At 31.2% G+C, this 15,316-nt stretch overlaps 5 non-coding genes across 5 annotated transcripts; all 5 read right to left on the minus strand.

Annotated features, from left to right (window-relative positions):
• Window positions 1-292: 292 nt before the first annotated feature.
• Window positions 293-364, minus strand: TRNAC-GCA (transfer RNA cysteine (anticodon GCA)). Its single transcript has one exon. It is a non-coding gene; the product is annotated as a tRNA-Cys (tRNA).
• A 2,977-nt stretch (window positions 365-3,341) lies between these two features.
• On the minus strand, window positions 3,342-3,413 carry TRNAC-GCA (transfer RNA cysteine (anticodon GCA)). Its single transcript has one exon. It is a non-coding gene; the product is annotated as a tRNA-Cys (tRNA).
• Window positions 3,414-3,854: 441 nt separating this feature from the next.
• TRNAC-GCA (transfer RNA cysteine (anticodon GCA)) lies at window positions 3,855-3,926 on the minus strand. The gene has a single exon. It is a non-coding gene; the product is annotated as a tRNA-Cys (tRNA).
• A 1,459-nt stretch (window positions 3,927-5,385) lies between these two features.
• Window positions 5,386-5,457, minus strand: TRNAC-GCA (transfer RNA cysteine (anticodon GCA)). The gene has a single exon. It is a non-coding gene; the product is annotated as a tRNA-Cys (tRNA).
• A 1,979-nt stretch (window positions 5,458-7,436) lies between these two features.
• On the minus strand, window positions 7,437-7,508 carry TRNAC-GCA (transfer RNA cysteine (anticodon GCA)). Its single transcript has one exon. It is a non-coding gene; the product is annotated as a tRNA-Cys (tRNA).
• Between the last annotated feature and the right edge of the window lie 7,808 nt (window positions 7,509-15,316).

Here is a 15,316-nt window from a genome sequence, read left to right on the forward strand (position 1 = left end):
AAACACTAAGGTACTATTATTTTACAACTCATTTCTGGGGGTTAGAGTCTTCCAATGTGCCATATGTATCTTTTGTCGATTTCTTTTCAGACAAAATTTCTCAAGCATTTTCCAACATTTTTAAATTGTTTTCATATTAAGAAGGCACATCAACATGAACTTTTTGCTACATTTCTGAAATAGTATTCACATTAAGAAAGTACATAAACATGAATTCAACTTCATATGGTTCTAAAATTTCCATGAACATATAGGTAAAAAAGCATGTTTAATCTGTTGAAAAAGTATCTGGAGGGGGCACTCGGAGTTGAACCAAGGACCTCTTGATCTGCAGTCAAATGCTCTACCACTGAGCTATACCCCCTACATTTGGAAAGCGCACCCTCTTTTTTTTTTTTTTTTTTTTACGTAAAAACTGAAATATTTTTGCGCAGTTTATATCGTGGTGACTTTTTTTATGATAATGTGCATTTTACTTTGCTAAACAGATTTCATTAACTCAAAAAGTACAAAGAAACACTAAGGTACTTTTATTTTACAACTCATTTCTGGGGATTAGAGTCTTCCAATGTGCCATATGTATCTTTTGTTGATTTCTTTTCAGACAAAATTTCTCAAGCATTTTCCAACATTTTTAAATTGTTTTCATATTAAGAAGGCACATCAACATGAACTTTTTGCTACATTTCTGAAATAGTATTCACATTAAGAAAGTACATAAACATGAATTCAACTTCATATGGTTCTAAAATTTCCATGAACATATAGGTAAAAAAGCATGTTTAATCTGTTGAAAAAGTATCTGGAGGGGGCACTCGGAGTTGAACCAAGGACCTCTTGATCTGCAGTCAAATACTCTACCACTGAGCTATACCCCCTACATTTGGAAAACACACCCTCTTTTTTTTTTTTACGTAAAAACTGAAATATTTTTTCGCAGTTTATATCATGGTGACTTTTTTTATGATAATGTGCATTTTACTTTGCTAAACAGATTTCATTAGTTCAAAAAGTACAAAGAAACACTAAGGTACTTTTATTTTACAACTCATTTCTGGGGATTAGAGTCTTCCAATGTGCCATATGTATCTTTTGTCGATTTCTTTTCAGACAAAATTTCTCAAGCATTTTCCAACATTTTTAAATTGTTTTCATATTAAGAAGGCACATCAACATGAACTTTTGTCTACATTTCTGAAATAGTATTCACATTAAGAAAGTACATAAACATGAATTCAACTTCATATGGTTCTAAAATTTCCATGAACATATAGGTAAAAAAGCATGTTTAATCTGTTGAAAAAGTATCTGGAGGGGGCACTCGGAGTTGAACCAAAGACCTCTTGATCTGCAGTCAAATGCTCTACCACCGAGATATACCCCTCACATTTGGAAAACACACCCTCTTTTTTTTTTTTTTTTTTTACGTAAAAACTGAAATATTTTTGCACAGTTTATATCGTGGTGACTTTTTTTATGATAATGTGCATTTTACTTTGCTTAAGAGATTTCATTAATTCAAAAAGTACAAAGAAACACTAAGGTATTTTTATTTTACAACTCATTTCTGGGGATTAGAGTCTTCCAATGTGCCATATGTATCTTTTGTCGATTTCTTTTCAGATAAAATTTCTCAAGCATTTTCCAACATTTTTAAATTGTTTTCATATTAAGAAGGCACATCAACATGAACTTTTTGCTACATTTCTGAAATAGTATTCACATTAAGAAAGTACATAAACATGAATTCAACTTCATATGATTCTAAAATTTCCATGAACATATAGGTAAAAAAGCATGTTTAATCTGTATCTGGAGGGGGCACTCAGAGTTGAACCAAGGACCTCTTGATCTGCAGTCAAATGCTCTACGACTGAGCTATACCCCCTACATTTGGAAAACACACCCTCTTTTTTTTTTTTTACGTAAAAACTGAAATATTTTTGCGCAGTTTATATCATGGTGACTTTTTTTATGATAATGTGCATTTTACTTTGCTAAACAGATTTCATTAATTCAAAAAGTACAAAGAAACACTAAGGTATATTTATTTTACAACTCATTTCTGGGGATTAGAGTCTTCCAATGTGCCATATGTATCTTTTGTCGATTTCTTTTCAGACAAAATTTCTCAAGCATTTTCCAACATTTTTAAATTGTTTTCATATTAAGAAGGCACATCAACATGAACTTTTTGCTACATTTCTGAAATAGTATTCACATTAAGAAAGTACATAAACATGAATTCAACTTCACATGGTTCTAAAATTTCCATGAACATATAGGTAAAAAAGCATGTTTAATCTGTTGAAAAAGCATCTGGAGGGGGCACTCGGAGTTGAACCAAGGACCTCTTGATCTGCACTCAAATGCTCTACCACTGAGATATACCCCCTACATTTGGAAAACACACCCTTTTTTTTTTTTTTAACTTAAAAACTGAAATATTTTTGTGCAGTTTATATCGTGGTGACTTTTTTTTAAGATAATGTGCATTTTACTTTGCTAAACAGATTTCATTAATTCAAAAAGTACAAAGAAACACTAAGGTATTTTTATTTTACAAGTCATTTCTGGGGATTAGAGTCTTCCAATGTGCCATATGTATCTTTTGTCGATTTCTTTTCAGACAAAATTTCTCAAGCATTTTCCAACATTTTTAAATTGTTTTCATATTAAGAAGGCACATCAACATGAACTTTTGTCTACATTTCTGAAATAGTATTCACATTAAGAAAGTACATAAACATGAATTCAACTTCATATGTTCTAAAATTTCCATGAACATATAGGTAAAAAAGCATGTTTAATCTGTTGAAAAAGTATCTGGAGGGGGCACTCGGAGTTGAACCAAAGACCTCTTGATCTGCAGTCAAATGCTCTACCACCGAGCTATACCCCTCACATTTGGAAAACGCACCCTTTTTTTTTTTTTTTTTTTAACGTAAAAACTGAAATATTTTTGCACAGTTTATATCATGGTGACTTTTTTTATGATAATGTGCATTTTACTTTGCTAAACAGATTTGATTAATTCAAAAAGTACAAAGAAACACTAAGGTACTTTTATTTTACAACTGATTTCTGGGGATTAGAGTCTTCCAATGTGCCATATGTATCTTTTGTCGATTTCTTTTCAGACAAAATTTCTCAAGCATTTTCCAACATTTTTAAATTGTTTTCATGTTAAGAAGGCACATCAACATGAACTTTTTGCTACATTTCTGAAATAGTATTCCCATTAAGAAAGTACATAAACATGAATTCAACTTCATATGGTTCTAAAATTTCCATGAACATATAGGTAAAAAGCATGTTTAATCTGTTGAAAAAGTATCTGGAGGGGGCACTCGGAGTTGAACCAAGGACCTCTTGATCTGCAGTCAAATGCTCTACCACTGAGCTATACCCCCTACATTTGGAAAGCACACCCTCTTTTTTTTTTTTTTTTTTACGTAAAAACTGAAATATTTTTGCGCAGTTTATATCGTGGTGACTTTTTTTTAAGATAATGTGCATTTTACTTTGCTAAACAGATTTCATTAATTCAAAAAGTACAAAGAAACACTAAGGTACTATTATTTTACAACTCATTTCTGGGGGTTAGAGTCTTCCAATGTGCCATATGTATCTTTTGTCGATTTCTTTTCAGACAAAATTTCTCAAGCATTTTCCAACATTTTTAAATTGTTTTCATATTAAGAAGGCACATCAACATGAACTTTTTGCTACATTTCTGAAATAGTATTCACATTAAGAAAGTACATAAACATGAATTCAACTTCATATGGTTCTAAAATTTCCATGAACATATAGGTAAAAAAGCATGTTTAATCTGTTGAAAAAGTATCTGGAGGGGGCACTCGGAGTTGAACCAAGGACCTCTTGATCTGCAGTCAAATGCTCTACCACTGAGCTATACCCCCTACATTTGGAAAGCGCACCCTCTTTTTTTTTTTTTTTTTTTTACGTAAAAACTGAAATATTTTTGCGCAGTTTATATCGTGGTGACTTTTTTTATGATAATGTGCATTTTACTTTGCTAAACAGATTTCATTAACTCAAAAAGTACAAAGAAACACTAAGGTACTTTTATTTTACAACTCATTTCTGGGGATTAGAGTCTTCCAATGTGCCATATGTATCTTTTGTTGATTTCTTTTCAGACAAAATTTCTCAAGCATTTTCCAACATTTTTAAATTGTTTTCATATTAAGAAGGCACATCAACATGAACTTTTTGCTACATTTCTGAAATAGTATTCACATTAAGAAAGTACATAAACATGAATTCAACTTCATATGGTTCTAAAATTTCCATGAACATATAGGTAAAAAAGCATGTTTAATCTGTTGAAAAAGTATCTGGAGGGGGCACTCGGAGTTGAACCAAGGACCTCTTGATCTGCAGTCAAATACTCTACCACTGAGCTATACCCCCTACATTTGGAAAACACACCCTCTTTTTTTTTTTACGTAAAAACTGAAATATTTTTTCGCAGTTTATATCATGGTGACTTTTTTTATGATAATGTGCATTTTACTTTGCTAAACAGATTTCATTAGTTCAAAAAGTACAAAGAAACACTAAGGTACTTTTATTTTACAACTCATTTCTGGGGATTAGAGTCTTCCAATGTGCCATATGTATCTTTTGTCGATTTCTTTTCAGACAAAATTTCTCAAGCATTTTCCAACATTTTTAAATTGTTTTCATATTAAGAAGGCACATCAACATGAACTTTTGTCTACATTTCTGAAATAGTATTCACATTAAGAAAGTACATAAACATGAATTCAACTTCATATGGTTCTAAAATTTCCATGAACATATAGGTAAAAAAGCATGTTTAATCTGTTGAAAAAGTATCTGGAGGGGGCACTCGGAGTTGAACCAAAGACCTCTTGATCTGCAGTCAAATGCTCTACCACCGAGATATACCCCTCACATTTGGAAAACACACCCTCTTTTTTTTTTTTTTTTTTAACGTAAAAACTGAAATATTTTTGCACAGTTTATATCGTGGTGACTTTTTTTATGATAATGTGCATTTTACTTTGCTTAAGAGATTTCATTAATTCAAAAAGTACAAAGAAACACTAAGGTATTTTTATTTTACAACTCATTTCTGGGGATTAGAGTCTTCCAATGTGCCATATGTATCTTTTGTCGATTTCTTTTCAGATAAAATTTCTCAAGCATTTTCCAACATTTTTAAATTGTTTTCATATTAAGAAGGCACATCAACATGAACTTTTTGCTACATTTCTGAAATAGTATTCCCATTAAGAAAGTACATAAACATGAATTCAACTTCATATGGTTCTAAAATTTCCATGAACATATAGGTAAAAAGCATGTTTAATCTGTTGAAAAAGTATCTGGAGGGGGCACTCGGAGTTGAACCAAGGACCTCTTGATCTGCAGTCAAATGCTCTACCACTGAGCTATACCCCCTACACTTGGAAAGCACACCCTCTTTTCTTTTTTTTTTTTTTACGTAAAAACTGAAATATTTTTGCGCAGTTTATATCGTGGTGACTTTTTTTTAACATAATGTGCATTTTACTTTGCTAAACAGATTTCATTAATTCAAAAAGTACAAAGAAACACTAAGGTATTTTTATTTTACAAGTCATTTCTGGGGATTAGAGTCTTCCAATGTGCCATATGTATCTTTTGTCGATTTCTTTTCAGACAAAATTTCTCAAGCATTTTCCAACATTTTTAAATTGTTTTCATATTAAGAAGGCACATCAACATGAACTTTTTGCTACATTTCTGAAATAGTATTCACATTAAGAAAGTACATAAACATGAATTCAACTTCATATGATTCTAAAATTTCCATGAACATACAGGTAAAAAAGCATGTTTAATCTGTTGAAAATGTATCTGGAGGGGGCACTCGGAGTTGAACCAAGGACCTCTTGATATGCACTCAAATGCTCTACCACTGAGCTATACCCCCTACATTTGGAAAACACACCCTCTTTTTTTTTTTTTTACGTAAAAACTGAAATATTTTTGCGCAGTTTATATCATGGTGACTTTTTTTTATGATAATGTGCATTTTACTTTGCTAAACAGATTTCATTAATTCAAAAAGTACAAAGAAACACTAAGGTACTTTTATTTTACAACTCATTTCTGGGGATTAGAGTCTTCCAATGTGCCATATGTATCTTTTGTCGATTTCTTTTCAGACAAAATTTCTCAAGCATTTTCCAACATTTTTAAATTGTTTTCATATTAAGAAGGCACATCAACATGAACTTTTTGCTACATTTCTGAAATAGTATTCACATTAAGAAAGTACATAAACATGAATTCAACTTCATATGGTTCTAAAATTTCCATGAACATATAGGTAAAGAAGCATGTTTAATCTGTTGAAAAAGTATCTGGAGGGGGCACTCGGAGTTGAGCCAAGGACCTCTTGATCTGCAGTCAAATGCTCTACCACTGAGCTATACCCCCTACATTTAGAAAGCACACCTTCTTTTTTTTTTTTTTTTTTTAACGTAAAAACTGAAATATTTTTGCGCAGTTTATATCGTGGTGACTTTTTTTTATGATAATGTGCATTTTACTTTGCTAAACAGATTTCATTAATTCAAAAAGTACAAAGAAACACTAAGGTATTTTTATTTTACAACTCATTTCTGGGGATTAGAGTCTTCCAATGTGCCATATGTATCTTTTGTCGATTTCTTTTCAGACAAAATTTCTCAAGCATTTTCCAACATTTTTAAATTGTTTTCATATTAAGAAGGCACATCAACATGAACTTTTGTCTACATTTCTGAAATAGTATTCACATTAAGAAAGTACATAAACATGAATTCAACTTCATATGGTTCTAAAATTTCCATGAACATATAGGTAAAAAAGCATGTTTAATCTGTTGAAAAAGTATCTGGAGGGGGCACTCGGAGTTGAACCAAAGACCTCTTGATCTGCAGTCAAATGCTCTACCACCGAGCTATACCCCTCACATTTGGAAAACACACCCTCTTTTTTTTTTTTTTTTTTTAACGTAAAAACTGAAATATTTTTGCACAGTTTATATCGTGGTGACTTTTTTTATGATAATGTGCATTTTACTTTGCTTAAGAGATTTCATTAATTCAAAAAGTACAAAGAAACACTAAGGTATTTTTATTTTACAACTCATTTCTGGGGATTAGAGTCTTCCAATGTGCCATATGTATCTTTTGTCGATTTCTTTTCAGATAAAATTTCTCAAGCATTTTCCAACATTTTTAAATTGTTTTCATATTAAGAAGGCACATCAACATGAACTTTTTGCTACATTTCTGAAATAGTATTCCCATTAAGAAAGTACATAAACATGAATTCAACTTCATATGGTTCTAAAATTTCCATGAACATATAGGTAAAAAGCATGTTTAATCTGTTGAAAAAGTATCTGGAGGGGGCACTCGGAGTTGAACCAAGGACCTCTTGATCTGCAGTCAAATGCTCTACCACTGAGCTATACCCCCTACACTTGGAAAGCACACCCTCTTTTCTTTTTTTTTTTTTTACGTAAAAACTGAAATATTTTTGCGCAGTTTATATCGTGGTGACTTTTTTTTAACATAATGTGCATTTTACTTTGCTAAACAGATTTCATTAATTCAAAAAGTACAAAGAAACACTAAGGTATTTTTATTTTACAAGTCATTTCTGGGGATTAGAGTCTTCCAATGTGCCATATGTATCTTTTGTCGATTTCTTTTCAGACAAAATTTCTCAAGCATTTTCCAACATTTTTAAATTGTTTTCATATTAAGAAGGCACATCAACATGAACTTTTTGCTACATTTCTGAAATAGTATTCACATTAAGAAAGTACATAAACATGAATTCAACTTCATATGATTCTAAAATTTCCATGAACATACAGGTAAAAAAGCATGTTTAATCTGTTGAAAATGTATCTGGAGGGGGCACTCGGAGTTGAACCAAGGACCTCTTGATATGCACTCAAATGCTCTACCACTGAGCTATACCCCCTACATTTGGAAAACACACCCTCTTTTTTTTTTTTTTACGTAAAAACTGAAATATTTTTGCGCAGTTTATATCATGGTGACTTTTTTTTATGATAATGTGCATTTTACTTTGCTAAACAGATTTCATTAATTCAAAAAGTACAAAGAAACACTAAGGTACTTTTATTTTACAACTCATTTCTGGGGATTAGAGTCTTCCAATGTGCCATATGTATCTTTTGTCGATTTCTTTTCAGACAAAATTTCTCAAGCATTTTCCAACATTTTTAAATTGTTTTCATATTAAGAAGGCACATCAACATGAACTTTTTGCTACATTTCTGAAATAGTATTCACATTAAGAAAGTACATAAACATGAATTCAACTTCATATGGTTCTAAAATTTCCATGAACATATAGGTAAAGAAGCATGTTTAATCTGTTGAAAAAGTATCTGGAGGGGGCACTCGGAGTTGAGCCAAGGACCTCTTGATCTGCAGTCAAATGCTCTACCACTGAGCTATACCCCCTACATTTAGAAAGCACACCTTCTTTTTTTTTTTTTTTTTTTAACGTAAAAACTGAAATATTTTTGCGCAGTTTATATCGTGGTGACTTTTTTTTATGATAATGTGCATTTTACTTTGCTAAACAGATTTCATTAATTCAAAAAGTACAAAGAAACACTAAGGTATTTTTATTTTACAACTCATTTCTGGGGATTAGAGTCTTCCAATGTGCCATATGTATCTTTTGTCGATTTCTTTTCAGACAAAATTTCTCAAGCATTTTCCAACATTTTTAAATTGTTTTCATATTAAGAAGGCACATCAACATGAACTTTTGTCTACATTTCTGAAATAGTATTCACATTAAGAAAGTACATAAACATGAATTCAACTTCATATGGTTCTAAAATTTCCATGAACATATAGGTAAAAAAGCATGTTTAATCTGTTGAAAAAGTATCTGGAGGGGGCACTCGGAGTTGAACCAAAGACCTCTTGATCTGCAGTCAAATGCTCTACCACCGAGCTATACCCCTCACATTTGGAAAACACACCCTCTTTTTTTTTTTTTTTTTTTAACGTAAAAACTGAAATATTTTTGCACAGTTTATATCGTGGTGACTTTTTTTATGATAATGTGCATTTTACTTTGCTTAAGAGATTTCATTAATTCAAAAAGTACAAAGAAACACTAAGGTATTTTTATTTTACAACTCATTTCTGGGGATTAGAGTCTTCCAATGTGCCATATGTATCTTTTGTCGATTTCTTTTCAGATAAAATTTCTCAAGCATTTTCCAACATTTTTAAATTGTTTTCATATTAAGAAGGCACATCAACATGAACTTTTTGCTACATTTCTGAAATAGTATTCACATTAAGAAAGTACATAAACATGAATTCAACTTCATATGGTTCTTAAATTTCCATGAACATATAGGTAAAAAAGCATGTTTAATCTGTTGAAAAAGTATCTTGTAGGGGGCACTCGGAGTTGAGCCAAGGACCTCTTGATCTGCAGTCAAATGCTCTACCACTGAGCTATACCCCCTACATTTGGAAAACACACCCTCTTTTTTTTTTTTTTTTACGTAAAAACTGAAATATTTTTGCGCAGTTTATATCATGGTGACTTTTTTATGATAATGTGCATTTTACTTTGCTAAACAGATTTCATTAATTCAAAAAGTACAAAGAAACACTAAGGTACTATTATTTTACAACTCATTTCTGGGGATTAGAGTCTTCCAATGTGCCATATGTATCTTTTGTCGATTTCTTTTCAGACAAAATTTCTCAAGCATTTTCCAACATTTTTAAATTGTTTTCATATTAAGAAGGCACATCAACATGAACTTTTTGCTACATTTCTGAAATAGTATTCACATTAAGAAAGTACATAAACATGAATTCAACTTCATATGGTTCTAAAATTTCCATGAACATATAGGTAAAAAAGCATGTTTAATCTGTTGAAAAAGTATCTGGAGGGGGCACTCGGAGTTGAACCGAAGACCTCTTGATCTGCAGTCAAATGCTCTACCACCGAGCTATACCCCTCACATTTGGAAAACACACCCTCTTTTTTTTTTTTTTTTTTAACGTAAAAACTGAAATATTTTTGCACAGTTTATATCGTGGTGACTTTTTTTTATGATAATGTGCATTTTACTTTGCTAAACAGATTTCATTAATTCAAAAAGTACAAAGAAACACTAAGGTATTTTTATTTTACAACTCATTTCTGGGGATTAGAGTCTTCCAATGTGCCATATGTATCTTTTGTCGATTTCTTTTCAGACAAAATTTCTCAAGCATTTTCCAACATTTTTAAATTGTTTTCATATTAAGAAGGCACATCAACATGAACTTTTGTCTACATTTCTGAAATAGTATTCACATTAAGAAAGTACATAAACATGAATTCAACTTCATATGGTTCTAAAATTTCCATGAACATATAGGTAAAAAAGCATGTTTAATCTGTTGAAAAAGTATCTGGAGGGGGCACTCGGAGTTGAACCAAAGACCTCTTGATCTGCAGTCAAATGCTCTACCACCGAGCTATACCCCTCACATTTGGAAAACACACCCTCTTTTTTTTTTTTTTTTTTAACGTAAAAACTGAAATATTTTTGCACAGTTTATATCGTGGTGACTTTTTTTATGATAATGTGCATTTTACTTTGCTTAAGAGATTTCATTAATTCAAAAAGTACAAAGAAACACTAAGGTATTTTTATTTTACAACTCATTTCTGGGGATTAGAGTCTTCCAATGTGCCATATGTATCTTTTGTCGATTTCTTTTCAGATAAAATTTCTCAAGCATTTTCCAACATTTTTAAATTGTTTTCATATTAAGAAGGCACATCAACATGAACTTTTTGCTACATTTCTGAAATAGTATTCACATTAAGAAAGTACATAAACATGAATTCAACTTCATATGGTTCTTAAATTTCCATGAACATATAGGTAAAAAAGCATGTTTAATCTGTTGAAAAAGTATCTTGTAGGGGGCACTCGGAGTTGAGCCAAGGACCTCTTGATCTGCAGTCAAATGCTCTACCACTGAGCTATACCCCCTACATTTGGAAAACACACCCTCTTTTTTTTTTTTTTTTTTACGTAAAAACTGAAATATTTTTGCGCAGTTTATATCATGGTGACTTTTTTATGATAATGTGCATTTTACTTTGCTAAACAGATTTCATTAATTCAAAAAGTACAAAGAAACACTAAGGTACTATTATTTTACAACTCATTTCTGGGGATTAGAGTCTTCCAATGTGCCATATGTATCTTTTGTCGATTTCTTTTCAGACAAAATTTCTCAAGCATTTTCCAACATTTTTAAATTGTTTTCATATTAAGAAGGCAAATCAACATGAACTTTTTGCTACATTTCTGAAATAGTATTCACATTAAGAAAGTACATAAACATGAATTCAACTTCATATGGTTCTAAAATTTCCATGAACATATAGGTAAAAAAGCATGTTTAATCTGTTGAAAAAGTATCTGGAGGGGGCACTCGGAGTTGAACCAAAAACCTCTTGATCTGCAGTCAAATGCTCTACCACCGAGCTATACCCCTCACATTTGGAAAACACACCCTCTTTTTTTTTTTTTTTTTTAACGTAAAAACTGAAATATTTTTGCACAGTTTATATCGTGGTGACTTTTTTTATGATAATGTGCATTTTACTTTGCTAAACAGATTTCATTAATTCAAAAAGTACAAAGAAACACTAAGGTATTTTTATTTTACAACTCATTTCTGGGGATTAGAGTCTTCCAATGTGCCATATGTATCTTTTGTCGATTTCTTTTCAGACAAAATTTCTCAAGCATTTTCCAACATTTTTAAATTGCTTTCATATTAAGAAGGCACATCAACATGAACTTTTTGCTATATTTCTGAAATAGTATTCACATTAAGAAAGTACATAAACATGAATTCAACTTCATATGGTTCTAAAATTTCCATGAACATATAGGTAAAAAAGCATGTTTAATCTGTTGAAAAAGTATCTGGAGGGGGCACTCGGAGTTGAACCAAGGACCTCTTGATCTGCAGTCAAATGCTCTACCACTGAGATATACCCCCTACATTTGGAAAGCACACCCTCTTTTTTTTTTTTTTTTTTTTTTTTTTACATAAAACCTGAAATATTTTTGCACAGTTTTATATCGTGGTGACTTTTTTTTACGATAATGTGCATTTTACTTTGCTAAACAGATTTCATTCATTCAAAAAGTACAAAGAAACACTAAGGTATTTTTATTTTACAAGTCATTTCTGGGGATTAGCGTCTTCCAATGTGCCATATGTATCTTTTGTTGATTTCTTTTCAGATAAAATTTCTCAAGCATTTTCCAACATTTTTAAATTGTTTTCATATTAAGAAGGCACATCAACATGAACTTTTTGCTACATTTCTGAAATAGTATTCACATTAAGAAAGTACATAAACATGAATTCAACTTCATATGGTTCTAAAATTTCCATGAACATATAGGTAAAAAAGCATGTTTAATCTGTTGAAAAAGTATCTGGAGGGGGCACTCGGAGTTGAACCAAAGACCTCTTGATCTGCAGTCAAATGCTCTACCACCGAGCTATACCCCTCACATTTGGAAAACACACCCTCTTTTTTTTTTTTTTTTTAACGTAAAAACTGAAATATTTTTGCACAGTTTATATCGTGGTGACTTTTTTTATGATAATGTGCATTTTACTTTGCTAAACAGATTTCATTAATTCAAAAAGTACAAAGAAACACTAAGGTATTTTTATTTTACAACTCATTTCTGGGGATTAGAGTCTTCCAATGTGCCATATGTATCTTTTGTCGATTTCTTTTCAGATAAAATTTCTCAAGCATTTTCCAACATTTTTAAATTGTTTTCATATTAAGAAGGCACATCAACATGAACTTTTTGCTACATTTCTGAAATAGTATTCACATTAAGAAAGTACATAAACATGAATTCAACTTCATATGATTCTAAAATTTCCATGAACATATAGGTAAAAAAGCATGTTTAATCTGTTGAAAAAGTATCTGGAGGGGGCACTCGGAGTTGAACCAAAGACCTCTTGATCTGCAGTCAAATGCTCTACCACCGAGCTATACCCCTCACATTTGGAAAACACACCCTCTTTTTTTTTTTTTTTAACGTAAAAACTGAAATATTTTTGCACAGTTTATATCGTGGTGACTTTTTTTATGATAATGTGCATTTTACTTTGCTAAACAGATTTCATTAATTCAAAAAGTACAAAGAAACACTAAGGTATTTTTATTTTACAACTCATTTCTGGGGATTAGAGTCTTCCAATGTGCCATATGTATCTTTTGTCGATTTCTTTTCAGATAAAATTTCTCAAGCATTTTCCAACATTTTTAAATTGTTTTCATATTAAGAAGGCACATCAACATGAACTTTTTGCTACATTTCTGAAATAGTATTCACATTAAGAAAGTACATAAACATGAATTCAACTTCATATGATTCTAAAATTTCCATGAACATATAAGTAAAAAAGCATGTTTAATCTGTTGAAAATGTATCTGGAGGGGGCACTCGGAGTTGAACCAAGGACCTCTTGATCTGCACTCAAATGCTCTACCACTGAGCTATACCCCCTACATTTGGAAAACACACCCTCTTTTTTTTTTTACGTAAAAACTGAAATATTTTTGCGCAGTTTATATCATGGTGACTTTTTTTATGATAATGTGCATTTTACTTTGCTAAACAGATTTCATTAATTCAAAAAGTACAAAGAAACACTAAGGTACTTTTATTTTACAACTCATTTCTGGGGATTAGAGTCTTCCAATGTGCCATATGTATCTTTTGTCGATTTCTTTTCAGACAAAATTTCTCAAGCATTTTCCAACATTTTTAAATTGTTTTCATATTAAGAAGGCACATCAACATGAACTTTTTGCTACATTTCTGAAATAGTATTCACATTAAGAAAGTACATAAAAATGAATTCAACTTCATATGGTTCTAAAATTTCCATGAACATATAGGTAAAAAAGCATGTTTAATCTGTTGAAAAAGTATCTGGAGGGGGCACTCGGAGTTGAACCAAAGACCTCTTGATCTGCAGTCAAATGCTCTACCACTGAGCTATACCCCCTACATTTGGAAAGCACACCCTCTTTTTTTTTTTTTACGTAAAAACTGAAATATTTTTGCGCAGTTTATATCGTGGTGACTTTTTTTATGATAATGTGCATTTTACTTTGCTAAACAGATTTCATTAATTAAAAAAGTACAAAGAAACACTAAGGTATTTTTATTTTACAACTCATTTCTGGGGATTAGAGTCTTCCAATGTGCCATATGTATCTTTTGTCGATTTCTTTTCAGACAAAATTTCTCAAGCATTTTCCAACATTTTTAAATTGTTTTCATATTAAGAAGGCACATCAACATGAACGTTTTGCTACATTTCTGAAATAGTATTCACATTAAGAAAGTACATAAACATGAATTCAACTTCATATGGTTCTAAAATTTCCATGAACATATAGGTAAAAAAGCATGTTTAATCTGTTTAAAAAGTATCTGAAGGGGGAACTCGAAGTTGAACCAAGGACCTCTTGATCTGCAGTCAATTGCTCTACCACTGAGCTATACCCCCTACATTTGGAAAACACACCCTCTTTTTTTTTTTTTTTTTTACGTAAAAACTGAAATATTTTTGCGCAGTTTATATCATGGTGACTTTTTTATGATAATGTGCATTTTACTTTGCTAAACAGATTTCATTAATTCAAAAAGTACAAAGAAACACTAAGGTACTATTATTTTACAACTCATTTCTGGGGATTAGAGTCTTCCAATGTGCCATATGTATCTTTTGTCGATTTCTTTTCAGACAAAATTTCTCAAGCATTTTCCAACATTTTTAAATTGTTTTCATATTAAGAAGGCACATCAACATGAACTTTTTGCTACATTTCTGAAATAGTATTCACATTAAGAAAGTACATAAACATGAATTCAACTTCATATGATTCTAAAATTTCCATGAACATATAGGTAAAAAAGCATGTTTAATCTGTTGAAAATGTATCTGGAGGGGGCACTCAGAGTTGAACCAAGGACCTCTTGATCTGCACTCAAATGCTCTACCACTGAGCTATACCCCCTACATTTGGAAAACACACCCTCTTTTTTTTTTTACGTAAAAACTGAAATATTTTTGCGCAGTTTATATCATGGTGACTTTTTTATGATAATGTGCATTTTACTTTGCTAAACAGATTTCATTAATTC

This window comes from Ranitomeya variabilis, chromosome 1 (assembly GCF_051348905.1).
Source record: "Ranitomeya variabilis isolate aRanVar5 chromosome 1, aRanVar5.hap1, whole genome shotgun sequence".
NCBI lineage: Eukaryota > Metazoa > Chordata > Amphibia > Anura > Dendrobatidae > Ranitomeya > Ranitomeya variabilis.